At 42.1% G+C, this 18,384-nt stretch overlaps 1 protein-coding gene across 4 annotated transcripts in view; it reads right to left on the bottom strand.

Moving 5' to 3' along the window:
• Positions 1-18,384, bottom strand: part of ATP2B1 (ATPase plasma membrane Ca2+ transporting 1) — a 287,298-nt gene that overhangs the window by 177,945 nt on the left and 90,969 nt on the right. The window lies entirely within an intron of this gene.

The following is an 18,384-nucleotide window of genomic DNA, read 5'->3' as shown; positions in this document are numbered from 1 at the left end:
CATGTCAAGCCTTGCTTTCCCCTCCCCAACCTGCCAAAATGCCTACTGTCTGGTGCCACCAATACGACATATAAAGCAGGCCCTCCCTGACCAGCAGAACCATTTCCTAGCAGGCTCCCTGGCCCCGCGCAAAAGTGAAGAGTGCAGGAGCCACAGCAAGCATGCTACCGAAAGAGCCTGCAGCCACCACCAGTAAGGCTGAATGCTGCTGCAGTGGGGCGAGAGAGATTCTTGTTGGGGGGGGGGGGGGGCCGGAAGAAAGAGGGACATGCTAAGCAGGGAATGGGGTAGAGAGGGAGCTGCTGCTGAGTGGGTGGATAGGAGAATCTGCTTAATATGTGTTTACCGTCCTTCTGGCCACCAAAATTATCTATTTATCTCCCCGGAAAAATGAGTCATTTTTCCACCGATTTTCTATTTCTTGATAGTCATAATAAATTCCCAGGAAACATAAAAAATAAAACAAAATTAAGATCTCTATGTATACTGTACTCTGCATTGCAACCTTGTAAATCTCCTCCAATGGAGCAGTAAGCAACAAAACAAAATGAAAAGGTAGGAGACAGGATTTAGGGGGTGGGAGGAGAGGAGAGGAGAGGGGAGGGGAAGAGGGAGGGAGTATGGGTAGCGAAATTCCCTCCCAGTCTGCTTAATTGGAGTGGACTGTGGGGGGGGACACTCAAAGAGGCCTGATTGCGTCGCTACGCATAATCTTAGAAAATAGGCCTGCACATGCGCATGTGGATTATAAAAACCTGCATGTACATGTGTGTGGCCATGGTATTTTATAACATGCGCACACATTATAAAATTGATGCGTCCATGTGTGTGCGCCAGGACGCCAGGCATCAAGAAGGATTTTGCAGGCAGGTGTGGCAGGGTGGACATCCACATGGAGATTGAGATCTCAGAGTGTAACTGCAGGGGTGTCAGGTTTAAGATTGTCTGCAATATATTCGATGAGGGGTCATGTTCGACTAGGTCAGGGGGGCATAAATAAGGCAGACCTGCAGAGTGTTGGATTTGAATAGCTCAATTTCTAATCTGGGGGAGGGGGTTGGAGTTTGAGATTGAGGTGTTTTTTGGCAGCCAAGAGTAGTCCTTCACCTCTTTTTTTGGGTCTTGGGATGGAAAAGATGTCATAGGTCTGTTGAGGGAGCTGGTTAATGAAGACATGGTCTGAATCCTTTAGCCAGGATTCAGTGATAGCACAGATATCAGGATTGGAGTCCGTGAGCAGGTCAAGGAGGACGGGGCCTTTTTTTTTTTTTTTTTTAAGGACGGATTGCGCATTGAATAAGGAGATGGCTAGCATGGCTAGGCCTAGAAATTGTGTGAGGGGTGAGATCGAAATGGGCACTAGGGATTTGCGATAGGTGGAAGGATTTGGGTGTGCAGGGGGAGTTTCACGCAGGGAGGGGGTGGTGTAAAATGGGAATAGTCAGGCGACACATTTCAGTAAAATGGAGCTGAAGGTAGGGGTGGCAGAGAAGGTGCAAGAGAACTGCAGAGGATGAGGGACAACAACTAAAAAGGCTAATAACAGAGCTAACTAAACAGCAGATACCAGAGCTAAAAAGCAAATAATAAGCGCAGAGTTTATGACTAAGCAAGCAAAAATCAGGTGCGCGGGTAGGAGAAAATTGAAATGCTCGGGGCTGGGCGAGACTAGGCGAGGTGGAAGGATCAGAGAGGATCCAGCAGAGAGGCAGTCAAAATAAGCAATAGAATCAAGCCCTAGTCGCAGGTATCTGTGGGATAATATATGTGTTGGTTGTGATGTGTACATTTGGTTTCAAGTAACATAAAATTATGGCAGTATTAGGCAAGGGTTGTATAGAGATGAGACGTCCTGTTGCTGGGCGTAGGTGTCTAAAATTAAGAGGCTTAGCGGAGACACATTTGCTTCATAAACAGATAGTCGATCGAGAAGAGTCAGGAAGGTGCATATGGGGAGGTTTGCAGTTCCGGTGCAGCTTTGCGAGGTTCCTTGCCTGGCAAGGCAGGCTTGAACCCTCTCTCTTTCCAGGCCTGAACTAATGACCGACATCACAGCACAGATGTCACAACCAGAATAGTCGTGACCTTCTCCAAAAACATTTGTAGCAAACTTTGTGATAGTCTGATATAGACCTCTTCAGTTTGCACTTTGGATTTATTGCTGCCGGTCTACTTCTTGGATACTGTGAGGAAAAGTTGAGGTAAAACCAAATTCATTTATTATTTGAAGGAAAGAATTTTAAATGAATGGCCAGACAAAAACAGATTCAGGAGAAAAAGAAAAAAAAAATGCCGCAGAAACCTAACTAAGGGAAAACTAGGCAGTTTTGACAGAAAAGCCAGAGAAAAAATAAATATCTTCAAGTTCTGCCAGGCCTCAGAAGAACAAACATGCTTCATGGTCTTGGTAGATAAAAATGAACTGTGAGGAAATGTGTGGCTGCTGCAATGCAAGAAATAGTGGGCTGGATATTCAGAATTATGCAAGCACGTAGATTTGTGCGCGCAACCCGGCACGCACAAGTCTACCCCCAATTTTATAACATGCGCACGCAGCCGTGCGCATGTTATAAAATCCAGGGTCGGCGCGCAAGGGGATCCCCGATGGCTTTCCCCGTTCCCTCCGAGGCCACTCCGCCAAAATCGGAGCGGCCTCGGAGGGAACTTTCCTTCCACTCCCCCCCCCACCTTCCCCTATCTAACCCGCCCCCCAGCCCTACCCTAAATCCCTTCTCCCTACCTATGTTGTCCTATTTACACCTGCCTCTGGCAGGCGTAACTTGCGTTCGCTGGCCGGCTGCCGGTGCACAATTCCCCTGGCACGGCCGCCGTGCCAGAAGCCTCGGTCCCGGCCTCCCCCCCCCCCCGATATCGGCATCCCGCCCCTTTTTCAAAAGCCCGGGACATATGCGTGTCCCGGGGCTTGCACACGTCGCCGAGCCTATGCAAAATAGGCTTGGCGCACGCAGGAGCAGGTTTTCGGGGTTACGCGCGTAACCCTTTGAAAATCTGCCCCAGTGTGCACAGGCAGTGAAAAGCTTTAGCCTTTTCCTGAAATTTCTAGATTTTTATTTATGTATTTTTAACACCAGCCATGACCAGGTGAACTTGCTTGATTTCAGAGATTTTTTTTTCTACTCAAGAGTTATTACTCCATAACCCCATGTCAATCATCTGTAATATAAAATATTTTAGAAAATATTAACTGCAAAAGATCTATATTGGTATCAGGTATGTAGTCTCATTTAGGGAGTTTTGTTTCACTTAATCTGCCTGGAGGTCTCAACCTCAGGTGGTTCTGTTTACCATAAATTACTGCTATTGTGACATCTTTGCACTTCTATTTACTACATAATACCTTTCATACAAAATACCCCACAATACAACCAAAAACAATTAAGATTAAATGTCAGAAAATACTATAAGCAAATCACAAACTGTGCTAAACTTCATGGTGAAACAAATAAGTGGCAGAAGGGCAAAAACTTTTTACAGCAAGGAATGTTTAGAAACTTCTTAAACATTTAAAATTTCAGAAATATGTAGTTTTCTGCATGCTAAGTTCTTAGTACTGTTATTAATAAATCATACATAACCTGTATTTCAAGAAGCCAGTCACTGTTCACATTTCAGATTTTAACAGTGGGTGACAGATGGCCCAACACACTATCCATTTGTATGAGCAATATAACAAGAAGAAAATGCTAGTTATTTTCCAGGCATGTCCTCACAGACCTCAAATTAAGTCAGCTGCCAAAATTTCTTCCTAGCTAAAATATGGAGATTTGAGCTTTATGATTTACCACACACCTCCTTAAATAGAAATTCTATAGGCAAAATTCTGGGTGGTTGCTCAACCAGGTGTTCATACACCTTGGCTGAAAGATCTAAGCTATCTGTGTACCCTTACCCTTTATAAAAAACACCAAAAAAAAACCATCCATCTTGTGCCAGCAAGAGAGCAGTCATGAGATCAAAAAGCCTTCTAAGCACCCTTAATGGGAAGGAGAGAGATATATATATATATATATATATATATATATATATATATATATATATATATAAATTTATTTTTTTTTTACATTGCTGCTCTGCTGCTGCTAGCAAAAAAAAAAAAAAAAAAAAATTGCTCCTAAGAATAGACAGCAGTTGTCAAGGGAAGCTACCTATAGCTGGTGGTCTGTTTAGAAAACATATTCAGTTTGTAAGGTACGTTGCTGGACAAACCACTACCTTATACATTCCAATAAAATTGTCCCTGTAATATTCAGCTACTGAACTGATATAAAAATTATACAAACATGATGTACCTGAGTGAGATCGGCTAGGTACAAAATTTGCCCATGGCTTGTCAGGGTAAAAATGCACTTGTGTACTTGTTCTGCCCTCCCTCCTTGCAGTCCTCACTCTCCTCACTTCCCTGCAACACCCCCTGAAGCCCCACCCCTTGCTCCTCCCATTCACTTCCACAGCCCCCCACACTTTCCTCCCTGCTCCATACCCTCTGCAGCCCTCTCTCCTCTACTCCATTTCCCAGTCAACCATCTTTCCTCTTGGCCCTTTCATTGGAGACAGTGTTACTGTTTCCTAGACCAGTGGAAATCAGACAGCAAGTTATTAAATCCCCATGTCCAAGGCACATGGGCGAATAAATATTTGAAATTTTGCCTAAGAGGTTTGACAAACTCAAATCCATCATCATCTTTGTGGCACCTTTTACTGGACCAGCATAAGAGCAGTCATGTATAGGAAGAGACTATACATTGCCATCAAGATCATATATTGCTGGTCTTCCCAAATAAGTGATATTTATAGTAAACGATTAAAACAACATTTGGCACATTCAAGCAGGTGTACTTAAACTTTGCTACTTTGTCAGGCCAATTTAAAACTAAAAAAAAATGTTGGCAATGAAAAACAATCCACCAAAACTTCATTTTCCATTCTGATTATTTAAATCCTGGAGATACCAGGATTTAAAGTTTTGCAAGCTCAAAGACCTAAATCACTCAAAAGACCAGTTCTGGAATTCAAATTCACATGTATAAGAATGAGTCTTTATTTTTACAATAGTAAATAGTAATCTGGCAAACAGTTTAAATAGATGACAGAAAATAATTGGCCCAGTCTGACAAGATATTCTGCTCCACATGGCCAGGATACATTCCAGCTACCAGTCTCAGAAGCTTGACCACTTATATATAAATAAATGAAATTATCCTATTAGTGTGTTATACCGCCTTTTCAGAAGGTAAGCTCAACGTGGGGTACATAAAGAAACAAAAATCAAAGTTACATAAAACAAAAAATTAGGCGATTATACATTTCTTGCTTAGCTTTTAAGATCTAAAGCTCTTCTTCAAGTCAGAATTTCCATCAGCAAAAGATGGCTATCAAAATATAAAGTAGTGTGGCTGTGTAAGGATCGTGGACCCTTGTTGTTGCAGGAAAGGTTGACAACCTAAAATTTAAGGCCCAGTAGGTCCTCCCTAGCACCTGGCAGGACTAGGCTGGTGTGAGACTGGTCTAAGGCTTCACATATACCGGCCCCTTTCTCCTTAGGTTGAGCCCTCGGGGTCCAGGGGCCAGCAGGACCCAAGCATGAGTCTCGTGGAGAGTAGTAGCAAGAGAAGTCCCAGTTCTGGCAAAGGTCAGAGGCAGGCAAGGATAATGATGGTCCCAGGCTAAAGGTCAGAGGCAGGTAGCAGGCAAAGACGGTCAGGGTGCAGGCTATGGTCAGATTCAAAAGTCAGTCCAAGGACAGGCTAGGCTAGAGAGGCAAGGCAGGCAGGCAGGAACTGGAGTAGCAACTCACCACTGTGGATGGCAGGCGACCCGTTGTTGAGGCGTTCTGTTGCACACCTACTCACATGTTTTAAATACCTACTCATGTGACATCTGCCATTGCCGGTTGAGGGGATTCCAGCTGCAGGGTCATTAAAATTATGGGCGTACTGTGCACATGCACCTAAGGAAGCCCAAAGAGAAGATGATGGCGGCATCTTTGCCATGAAGCATGGTCCAATGGTGTTGGGCGAGTGAGCGGGCTCACAGGGACAGCTCGCAAACTGACAAACTTAACTAGTTGCCATAAGTGAACCATAAAAAAAAATAAAATAAAAAAAAAAAAGGTTTCCAGTGATAGGGTGACCAGAAGGTGACAGGCAGTATAATTTTATAACTGGTAATGTGGTAAGAAACCTAGGTCTTTTTGGAATCCCTGTCAATTCTAAAGCATCTGATCTTTATAAACTTTAAAAGTCTTGCATTCCTCAATGTTTACATTTTCCTTTGATTATCCTGATAAGGTCAATGAAGCAATGGTCTGCTCCAAAAAGTGCTCCCCACGAACGTGTTGGCCTGGTCACAAAGCACTGAGTACATTTGTAATAGATACATGCAGATATGAGATAGATTGCAAATAGATAAATGGGGTGCATTAGGTAAGAATAAGGAAATGGACACATTGAGTATAAATTGTGTGTATATATATTATACTAATTGGATAGAGGTAGTCCAGAAGTGGGCGAAAATTGTGGGACTCAGGAAGACTTCCAGTGAGCAGGTGCTAGAGGTCAAGGATAAGGCTCTCCACTGTCTTGGAAAGACAACCATACAAGATCATATATCCAATCCAACATCTAGCTTCTTTCCCAAAATTGTCCCACCATCAAGATCCTGCAATACCCCAAACAGAATTAATAGGTCACAATATCTAGCCCCCGAGGCCTTTCTGGATAATACCCAGCCTCCAATCTTCCTAGCTACTCCACAGCATGCAGTATCATGCTTCCTCCTTTTGCTTTTTATGTCCTTTATTCACCTTTATTCTTGCCTTTGCTCGAGGGAGTGAAGGATACTACAAACTCCCAACTCTTGCTCCTAACAGTCAGTCCTACAATATGACAATAGATATGGACCATTAGGTCCATCCCTTCTGTCCAATTTTAGACCTGGTTAACATCACGGACAACAGCCAATATCTCGATTTCCCCTTACTCGTTTGCACTAGGGATCTTCTATACTTCTTTAAAAAAAAAAAAAAGGCAGCATGAGAATGCTATTACTTTTTTTTTTCTCTACTGAGTCCACTCCATGCACCATTTACCTCCCCTCCTCCCCTGGAGCCCATACTAGGACCTCTTGCTCTAGACTACTCTTTCCTCTAAGAAAGGTTTGCTTCTTGCGTGCAATTTATATCTTTGAGGTATTTGAATACATATATTTCTTCTGTCTCTTCTATAGAGTACAGATATTCAGGGCCACAAGTCTCATTTTATATGATTTTGGTGCAGACTTCATGCCATTTTGGCAATCTCTCTGGATGCCTTAACCTGACCATACCTTTTGGTGATATGGCCTCCAGAACTAGAGGGCTCACAACCAACTTGAAAAAAAGCATCTCATTTTTTTTCTGCAGGTTATGCCTCTTCCTGTACACTTGCATCTCTCTAGCTCTGATAACCACCTTAGCACTGTTTCACAATCTTGCATTCAGCAAACATGATTACCCCAAGGTCTCTTTCCTGGCTGGTGCACATCAGTATTGTAACACCCCTGCCCACCATTATGTATTACTTCCTTGAATTTCTATAACCCAAATACATGTCTGCATTTTTTTAAGCACTGAATTATAACTGTCAAGCAACTTTTCAAGCTTAGATCACATCTCATTTTGTCTACTCCCTCAGGAGTGTCCACTCTATTACAGATCTTAGTGTCATGTACAAAAGTATATTTTTCTTCCAGCCCCTCTACAATATAGTTTACAAAGATATTGAACAGAAAACCCTGAGGTACTCCACTACTCACTTTTCTTTGCTGAAATCCAAGCCAGTCAAATCCAGGGCATATCCTTAATCTAATTCTCTAGTCACACAATTATGAACATTATTAGATTTGTTTGGCACTATTCAAATAAAACCATGCTGCTTCTGAGTCTGAGCTCCCTTAAATTATTTTAAACATATTTGGTCATCAAGACAGAAAAACAAGTGAATACAGTGAAGCAGTTTAGTATAGGGACAAATACTAGATAAAGCAATTGAAATAACCAGCATTTTCAAAAATCAAACCCCACACATTTATTTATAGGCTTTTCTATACCGATATTAGATCCGTTTACATCAAACTGAAGGTAGAAAATACATGGAACAGGGTAGGGGAATAGGGCTGCAGTGAACAAAAAAACTAGAGCTAGAGAAGAGATGAGATGAGAGAAGGAATTACTCATACCAACATTCATTCTATAGAAGTAATCCAATATGTAGCAATAGAGGAGATTAAGCAAAGAAAACTACACTAAACATACTTAATTTTCATCCACAAGTGAAAATATTCTTGATGAAAACATAGATGTCTATTAGAGGAAAGTTCACACTTCAACAGTTCCAATAAGGCAAACTGTTTCACCTCCAGCTTCCATTGCCTGAAAAAGGGTAGTTCATCAACTTTCCAGTGTAATAAATATGACTTTTTTAGCCAAAATATGAGACATTTTTTCCCCTCCAGGAGGCAAACTGATCATAAGGAAAAACATTGAGATATGCCATACAATCACAGTATAATTCAAAACTTTCTCCAAATAAGCAAAAATCTGCCTCCAATATGAGCTCAATTTATGACAGTTAATTGGACATAGTTCGGAATCCTATAGCTTTATTTTTGTTCCCATCATCCCGGTAAAATATGTATGATGTATTAATTTAAATTGTATCTCTCTCATATTAGCTGAGAAGAGGTTGTACATCTACATCCTCCAATTGAATCCCCAGATCTGCACTCCATAAAGAAGCCAATTTACCTAAGTGGGGTCCTTGCCCATTAACTTTGAAACTGTTCTTAAGAATATGTCTATATGGTATGCTATGTTTAAACAAATGCTTCTTCAGTTTCTGTAAACAATATTTCTGTAAACACAATATAGAAAAACCTTTAAATAAATAAATATTCTGAAAATTATCCTTATAAACCAAAGAGCAATAGCAACGAGCTTGCAGACAGGCAAAAATTATTAGCATCAAGAACCCATTGATCTTTTAATAGCTGAAAAGAAAAATTATTCAGTTCAGGATGAATCATAATCCCCAAGCAAGAGAGACCACCTATTTCCTCACGTTTGAAACACAGATCTTCCTAAAGCAGAAAGAAATTCTATATTCCCCACAAAAGCCAAAAAAAGAGAAATCGCAACCTTTCTACCCATGCTTAATCTCCACCAATTCCATGAGTTCTTCATAGCACCTAACTAAAAATTAACTCTCATAAATAAGCGTAACTTAGAACTCCACAATTGCAAAAGATCGATAGGTTTATATGGGGAAACTACTTCACTCAAGAGCTCCCTTAAAATTCTAGTACATATTCCATCCAACCCCATACTTCTGTCCACATGAAGTCTGCACAAACGTTTTTTTTTGTAAATAGTGGGGCATCTACTCCACTACCATATGCAATTCAGCCATTAGTGGTCCATCTCCAATCCCTTCTTCCGCAAATACTGAAGTATTTGTTTAGTATTTCTGCTTTTGCCTTGTCATCCTCTACAGTTCTTTCCTCATACATTTGTATTTTTCAAAAAACCTCAGCCTTCCTTCTTGCTTAAAAGAAATAGAGCTTCGTTCTGATATCTTTTGTTTAAGCAAGAAGGCGGCAGGCTGAGGGTTTTTGAAAAATCCGAATGTATGATCATATTCTGCTGTGTGACATTCGTTCTTCTTGGAACATTGTGGGGTTCTTTTGTGACATGGTATAAAGCAAGTGGTTTAGGTTACATTGGTGGCTGGGGCTGTGTATGGAGTAGTAAAAGGTTATACTGTAAGGATGGTCTACATTTGTCTTTGGCTGGAAAGATGATACTAAGTAAGAAAGTCAGAACATATCAGGCATTTAAACTAGAAGGTGGCGTGGCAGGAGGTGACCAAAGAAATTGCCAAGTCACCTCCAAGCAATACAGGAATTGGTAGGAGAAAACAAAATCAATCAGATCAAAATAGAAAAGATGGCTAAGAAGAGCAGCAATCCTAGGGAGAAAAGTTAGAAAGCTATGACCCCAAATGCTTGTAGTCTGGGCAACAAAATCCCAGACCTGCAGGCCTTAATGGGCTCAGGTACTGCATTCTGTACTGGAGCCCTTATCTCAAAAAGGATAGACAGGATGGAGGTGGTCCAAAGAAGAGCAACCAAAATGGTAGGGGGTCTGTATTGGAAGACTTATGAGGAGAGGCTGAATGATCTGCATATTCTGGAAGAGAGGAGGTGCAGGGTAGATATGATAGACCTTCACATACCCAAAAGGTTTTTATGATGCACATATTTCAACCTTTTCCTTTGGAAAGGAAACAGAACTGGGAGTCACGAAATGAAACTCCAGGGGGATGACTCAGAACCAACAACAGGACAAGTTTCTTCACAGAAATGGTGAAGGATGCCTGGAATGCCCTTCTGGAAGAGGAAGTGAACATAAAAACAGTCAAAGAATTGAAAGGGGCATGGGATAAACACTGTGGATCCCTACAGGCTGAAGGATGAAAATGAAGAAAAGGGTACATAGGGTTAACTTGCTTGGTGGTGATTACTACCCTTAAAATGCATGGGATTACTAACCCTTAACCGATAAGCCTCGATGCTTTTGTTGAATCTCTCTGCTTTGACATCGCTCTTCGCTTTGATGGTGTTGGGGGATAAAGGGAATTGTATTCAGAGGACAACCAATAGGGGCCCCCACCTTTTATAGTCTGCGGTACTGACATGCAGACGTAAGGGAAAAAGAACTACTTCTAAGGTCAAGCTCAGTTCAAAACAAAGCACATCAAGCAGCAGACTGAATTTTCAAGAAGCCTCCTCACCTAGTAAATGCTGCCTTGTTAATATGTAAGGCTAGAGGGGGGTAAACTGTACGGACAGGCAGTTACTATCCATAACAGATACAAGGGGATAAACTGCAAGCAGCGGCAGTTGCTACCACAGGAAACTTTCTGGCCAGACTAAATGGACCATTTTGTCTTTTTCTGCCGTTAATACTATGTTAAAAGAATTATACACATTGGGTTGATTTTACTAGTCACATTTGGATGTGTGCATTTTGCAAAGATTTTGGGGTGGATTTTAAAAGGGTTACGCGAGTAATATACGCGTGTAACCCTTTTAAGCCCCTCCTGCGCGCACCGAGCCTATTTTGCTTAGGCTCGGCTACGTGCGCAAGCCCCGGGACGTGCGTATGTCCCGGGGCTTGAAAAAAGGGGCGGGGCGGTCTGGTCTGGGTCCGGAGCCTCCAGGCACAGCGGCCATTTGCTGCTGTGCTCGGGGGCCGGCCGTTGGCCAGTAAGCGCAACCTACGCCTGCCCAGAGGCAGGCGCAACTTATAGGATAAAGGTAAGGGGGGGTTTAGGTAGGGCTGGAGGGCAGCGGAAGGAAAGTTCCCTTTGAGGTGGCCTCGGCGCTCGTAAGTTGCACAATTGTGCACCCCTTTGCACATGCCGACTCTCGATTTTATAGCATGCGCACGGCTGCGCGCACATGTTATAAAATCAGGCGTAAATTAGAAAATCTGGCCCTTTAGGTTTGTTTATATAGAATAATCTATGCATAAAAATTCATTAAATTAATATATTTTTTTTTTTAGCATTTTCACAGTGCTCAATAAATAAAAAGGGAAAGAAAAGCCACCCACAACCCCCCCCTACTAAAAACAAATCTATACATAAGTAGAGGAAATACAGGTTCTTGCTACATGTTGACCTAATCCTAACAATAATGTATCCAAATCAGATCTGCAGTGGACATCCCATTAATGCAGGCAAAACTATCTTCCACCAAAATAAATAAATAAATGTAAATGCTCTCAGAGGAAAAAACAAAAATTACCAGTTAGATTTAAACAAAAACTTCTGGGCTGATTATTAAAATGAGACTTAAAAAATATGGCCCAGCAAATTCCTGCTGCTTGTTTGGATTTTCACTTCAAACAGAATAGGCCTCAACCGGGGTTACAGCATTATGACCCTTTCTTCTCAACTATCTGGGCACTCCTTACCAACTCCCACACTTTTTTTTTTTAAAGAAACTTTATGAAGTATTTTCACACATACAAGTCACATAACCAGAACAAGAACATTTTCTTAAGGTAGACTATGACATTACTAAACTCCAAAAACTAAAGTGAGGAAGGAGAACTATAGCCAATTAATCCTCACATTACTTTCTATCACAGCAGTTCACAACTTCTGTCCTTAAGGGCAGAGCAGTAGTGTGCCTACGGCCAATATGGCCACTGCCATAGGCGCTGCTACCAAAATACATCACAGCCCTGCCATATGCCAATGAGAGCAGTGCGGCCGGCAAGACGTCAAAAAAGAAAAAGCAGTGTGGCCCCATCAAAATAGATAGTGTAGTCAGCGCAGCCTTAGTGAGAGGAAAAGCAGCACGACTGCTAGCAACTCTGCTGATTCTAGCCAGCACTGCTTTCCCACTTACTAAGGCTGCGTTTACCAATTTCGGCAGGGCCACACTTCTTTGGAGGAGGAGAGTGCCCTGCCGGAAAAGTCCAATGCTGGAGCTGGTTCAGTCCCATGGCCGGAAGTCGTCCATTGGCCAAGGGGGTTGAAGGAGACTGTTGCTGCCTGCTAAGTCAAGGAGGAAGTGAGTGAGAGAGAACATGTGTGTATATATGCACGGGAGTGAGAGGAAACATGTGTGTGTGTATGAGAGGGAGCACATGTCTACACAACTACCCGAGTTACTCGTTGCTTGTTAATCTATGACAATTTCAGGATATCTGGAAATCAAATTATCCAAGGTATAGATAACAGGGAATTTTTTAAAAATCCGTATCTTAATTGTTGGGTGTTATTTAATGTGTGTTTTGAAATATTTTATTGATGTTTGGAAGAATTTATGAGTTTTTACTTACTGAATGTTATTCTGTTCATTAACTGTTTTGAATTATTCTTTTTAATCTGTATGGTTTTACAAATTGTTTTATGCAGAATGGTAATGTTTGTTTATTTACATTGCTGCAGTGTATACAAAATTTGGTTTGTTGTGGTTTCCAGTTCAGTTTTTGTCTGAACATTTGTATTTATATGCTCTTTATTCTGTATTTGAGGATCTGTGTTTTGTGTGTGATTGAAGTCTAGTTTCTATGTAGGGATCTATAGCAGCTTGGATTGTTCTGTTTCCTAATAGGCGGTTTATTACTATTTTAGGTCTGGTGTAATATCTGTAGTATTAACTTTCATAGGTAAGGTTGTTCCTGTTTGAGTGCTGGCAGTTAGTGCTGTTTTGATATAGAAATTATTTTTTCTCATGGTTCTCTTAGGGTCATGCCCATGACAAGATGCATCACAGCAGGCCTAATACCATATAGATTCCAAGTGTCTCTTGCTTTTTGCAGGGTTTTCTGGTTGGCACCTCAGCAATGCATGTAAATAGAATATACATAGTGATATTTTTACCTCATACGATTGTGCTTTGAATGTTCCTTTTCATGTAAAATCTATATTATAGATACATAATTTTTAATTGTGTGTGAGTAGAGTTTGATGGGGTGGGGGGGGGGTGCAAGCTATAAAGTTTTCCTAGGGCACCTAATACACTTGCACTGGCCATGGGTATTGTTATACAAACATTGAACAGAGTCTCTCAACTTGTGTTGTGTAATGGGTGAGGGTGCAGTTTTTCACTTGGCCATAGGCACCAAATTGCCTGGCTACAGCTCTGCTTGAAGGCTACAAAGAAGCCTGCAATGAATATTCAAATATATCTGCTACCAGACATGTGCAGCAGGAAAAAATGTATTTTGTTTTAAAATGTGTTTTGTGGGGACTAATTTGTTTCTTTAGTTTCAAAACAAAAAAATATATATATTTTTTTTTAGTTTGATTAATTTTCATTTGTCATTAAAGTCAATGGGGGAAGCATTACAAGTAATTTTCAGCCTATACTGGGCTTCAGAATAGGGGTTCTCTAATCAAAACTTATGGGAAGAAATCAACAGAAGGGGTAATGAACTCCAAGGTATCTAGAAAGCCCGAGGAGACTGTAAAGTGGCATCAAAAGTAGCATGAATAGCCTACAACTCCGTAAAGGGACAAAGGGGTACCAGCATTGGCAGGATTTCACCACATCACTATAAGAGGTGCAAAGCAGCAGAAAAAGTGGGACCACCACCCAAAGGCTCCAAAAGAGGGCACCAACAATGCCATACACTCATGATGGAATCTCATGTGGCAAACTTGCACCAAATGTGACATCAGCGCATCCTAAGGCAGCATGAAGGGGGACAAAGTAGAAACGGTGGCAGTAAAACTTCCAAGACAGGCACTGATAAAAGGGCCAACCAACACAGTGCCTAGAACAAAGTCAGCATGGCTTTACCCAAGGCAAGTCTTGCCTCACAAATCTGCTTCACTTTTTTGAAGGAGTTAATAAACATGTGGATAAAGGTGAACTGGTAGATATAGTATACTTGGATTTTCAGAAGGCGTTTGACAAAGTTCCTCATAAGAGGCTTCTAGGAAAAGTAAAAAGTCATGGGATAGGTGGTGATGTCCTTTTGTGGATTACAAACTGGCTAAAAGACAGGAAACAGAGAGTAGGATTAAATGGGCAATTTTCTCAGTGGAAGGGAGTGGGCAGTGGAGTGCCTCAGGGATCTGTATTGGGACCCTTACTGTTCAATATATTTATAAATGATCTGGAAAGAAATACGACAAGTGAGGTAATCAAATTTGCAGATGATACAAAATTGTTCAGAGTAGTTAAATCACAAGCAGATTGTGATAAATTGCAGGAAGACCTTGTGAGACTGGAAAATTGGGCATCGAAATGGCAGATGAAATTTAATGTGGATAAATGCAAGGTGATGCATATAGGGAAAAATAACCCATGCTATAGTTACAGAATGTTGGGTTCCATATTAGGTGCTACAACCCAAGAAAGAGATCTAGGGGTCATAGTGGATAACACATTGAAATAAGCAAGTTTGCTTACCGTAAACAGTGTTTCCGTAGATAGCAGGATGAATTAGCCATGCTGTCATGGGATCTGCCAATTAGGTCCGGGAGGCGGAGCTTGTTAAGCAGAGGTTAGTTTTTTGTCTCTGCGGCTGTGCTTGTGTTCCCGCGCAGGAAAGTAACAGATTCTCCTAAGTCTATGATTAAGCTGTAGTTGATCTGAAGAAACGGCGACTGCCAGGGAGGAGGGCGGGTCAGCATGGCTAATTCATCCTATCTACAGAAACACCGTATACGGTAAGCAAACTTGCTTTTTCCTGTTGATAGCAGGGAAGAATTAGCCATGCTGTCATGGGAGTCCCAAGCTCCCGATCACGCTAGGTGCGATACTGTTATTTGAACGTGATCTGAAGAAGTGTGGTAGTCACCGAGGACATGAAGATAGAGATTGCAGGATTGCTTGCCCTATCTTCGCATCCGTGGTCGCTTGCTGATCAAGGCAGTAGTGTGATGTGAACGTATGGAGTGATGACCATGTAGCTGCCTTGCAAATGTCTATGGGCTGTACATTCCGAAGGTGTGCCCATGAAGATGCTAGGGCTCTCACTTGGTGGGCTTTGGGCATAGAAGATAGAAATTACATCTGTTTGTCATAGCAAAATTGAATACATTGTACTATCCAGCTAGAGATGGTACGTTTTGACACTGGATCAAATGATACAAATAGTTGAGAAGCTCGGGATTCCAATTTTGTTCTTTGTAGTAAGCTAACGCTCTTTTAAAATCCAGCGTATGAAGTAACTTTTCCCTGTCATTGGCATGCGGCTTAGGAAAAAAGATTGGTAGTTCTATGCTTTGGTTAAGATGGAACTGCGAAACTACTTTTGTTAAGAATGGTGGATGGCGTTATCCAGGTTCAACAGCGGGACAGATGCATTGCTGCCAGCAGGAAGGGTCCACGGCAGCGCGGAGAAGTGACATGCTGGCGGGGGTCCTATAGAAGAGTCTAGTGGCAGATGAGGCCCTGCAATGCCACCGGCGTTTCCAGAGCTGACGGCAGAAGATGAGGCACTGTGGTGCAGCCAGCAGCTGAAGAACTCCTCCAAAACATGAGTGAGAGAAAAAGACTGGCCCTGAGAGAGTAAGTGCCTGTATGTGTGGGCATGTGAATGAGAGAGTGCCTCTGGAAGTGAGATCTATATATTGGGCATCTATTTGGCAACTTTTATAAATAAACTACTATCAAGGACCTCCGGATCTACCTTTTTTTTTTTTTACTTTTAAAATATATATATAGATATATATAGATATAGATATATATATAGATTATAGATAGATAGATAGATATACACACACACACACAGAGACAGAGAGAGATATGAATGACGGTGCCTGAGTGTGTATGTATGTCTATCTATATCAGTATAAAGATACCAGGCAGCTATGCTAACAATGAGTAGTGCTGTACACATATTTATCTCAATTCACAAAGGGATCATTGCTACAGTAATACTTGAGAACAAAGAATACATTTTAATCTTTATTACAAAAATATATGTATAAAATACGCACACTTAAAAATGATTGCATGTACTCAAAAATGTTTCAACTATGAATATACATTCATCTTACCATAGAATATATATGAACACCACACTCATACTATAACACCATAATAACAAATGTGTATACTATTTAGCAGCTCAATCGACAAAATCTTTGAGGTTGAGTAAAACGTCTTCACAAAAGTCAACCATAGTGTTAGTGTGCGTGTGTGTGCCAGCATTTGAGAGAGAGGAAACGTGTGTGAGAGGTACAGAAAAAGTGTGTCTCTCTCACCAAGCATGTATGTGTATGAGAGAGGGAGCATATTGTGCGTCTGTTTGTGTGCACCCGCAGGCATGCTCCCAGACTACAATCTTAGGATGACAGAAATGGAGAGCTGGAGATTTTTTAAATCCTTATTAGTTTTAATTATTGGCTGTTATTTAATGTATCTGCTGTTTTGAAATATTTTATCAATGTTTAGGAACTTTTAAAATTATATATTGGGAGGGGGGGTGCCAAAGAAGTATCTGCATGAGGTGCCAGATACATTAGGTACACCACTGTTGGGGCAATGCACTCTGGTGCATAGCCTCAATTTTTTTCAGGATCCATTGGTCCATCGAAATATGGGTCCACTCCGCATAAAACCTTGCTAGGTGTCCGCTTATTGGGATTTCCTGGAGGAACCCTCCAGAATATCATTGCTGGGGCCAGCTGCTGCCTGGATCTGTACAGGGAACCATTCTTGGTCTTTTAGCTCCTGAAGAGGGCTGGGCCCTGCCTCTAACCCCTAGGGTTGTCCAGGTCACTATCCTACTCTTGCAGTGGGCCTTATAGAGCTGGTACCTAGGGGTTCACATGGATAGCTGGGATCTGTCCTCGAGAGCCTTTGGGGCTTTGTCTCCCACAATCCTTCACTAATTTCTCCAAGTCAGTTCCAAATAGCAAGTCCCCTCTAAATGGGAGCTTGCATAGGCAGGTTTTGGATGCTGAGTCCGCTGCCCAATTGCAGAGCTATAGGAGTCTTCTAGTTGCTATTCCTGCCGCTACCGTTCTGGAAGATAGTCTGACAAAGTCATACGGAATATCCACCAGGAAGGCTACAGCCAACTCCAGATGTGCAGATTCCAGGTACTGGGGGAGTTGCTGGACTCTGCGTAGGGCTGTTCGTGCAACAAAACACCCACTAATAGATGCCTGTTATCACCATAGCTCCTGTGGTGAAGGTCCTTCAGTACAGCACCTCCCTCTACTGGGATAGTTGTCTTACATGCTATTGCTGCAACTGCCACATCTACCCTCAAGATCTTCAGCAGGCAATCTTTCTCCTCTACAAGCAGGGGGCATAGCCTTCCCATAGCCTTATCCCCTTATAGCATTCCCAACAGGGTTTCCCACTCCGTTAACATCTGCTTTAAAGTTTCGTGCAGCAGAAAGGTTTTAGAGTGTTTCTTTACCCCCTGCAAAACGGGGTCCCCCTTCTACGGGCTTGGAAGCATAGGAGCCTTAATGCTTCTTGAACCCCTGCAACAAGTGCCAGGAGATCCTCCTTTTGGAAGAGCCAGATGATGTCTAAACTCTCATCTGTTCAGGCTTGTTCATCCTCCTGGGCGAGAGTGGGAGCACAACCCCTCCCTAAGTTACAAAAAAAAGGAGCAACAGCTCTACCTCCCTGGAATCCAGTGTGGGGATGGGAGCCAGACAGGATCTTGTGCTTGGGCCACCCATTCTCCTGGTAGGCACTCCTCCACATGGGAGTGACTTCAGGGTCCCTCTCCCCCACCAGGCTGCTGCATGATGAAGAACGCCTGGTGTATTACTAAAAGAAAATCTGACAAGAAACCTTGGGACCCACACCCAAGGGATTCCACGACTGGTTGTA

Source organism: Rhinatrema bivittatum, chromosome 4 (assembly GCF_901001135.1).
Source record: "Rhinatrema bivittatum chromosome 4, aRhiBiv1.1, whole genome shotgun sequence".
NCBI lineage: Eukaryota > Metazoa > Chordata > Amphibia > Gymnophiona > Rhinatrematidae > Rhinatrema > Rhinatrema bivittatum.
The sequence above is the reverse complement of the archived record's forward strand: the minus strand, read 5'-3'. Positions and strand labels throughout refer to the sequence as shown.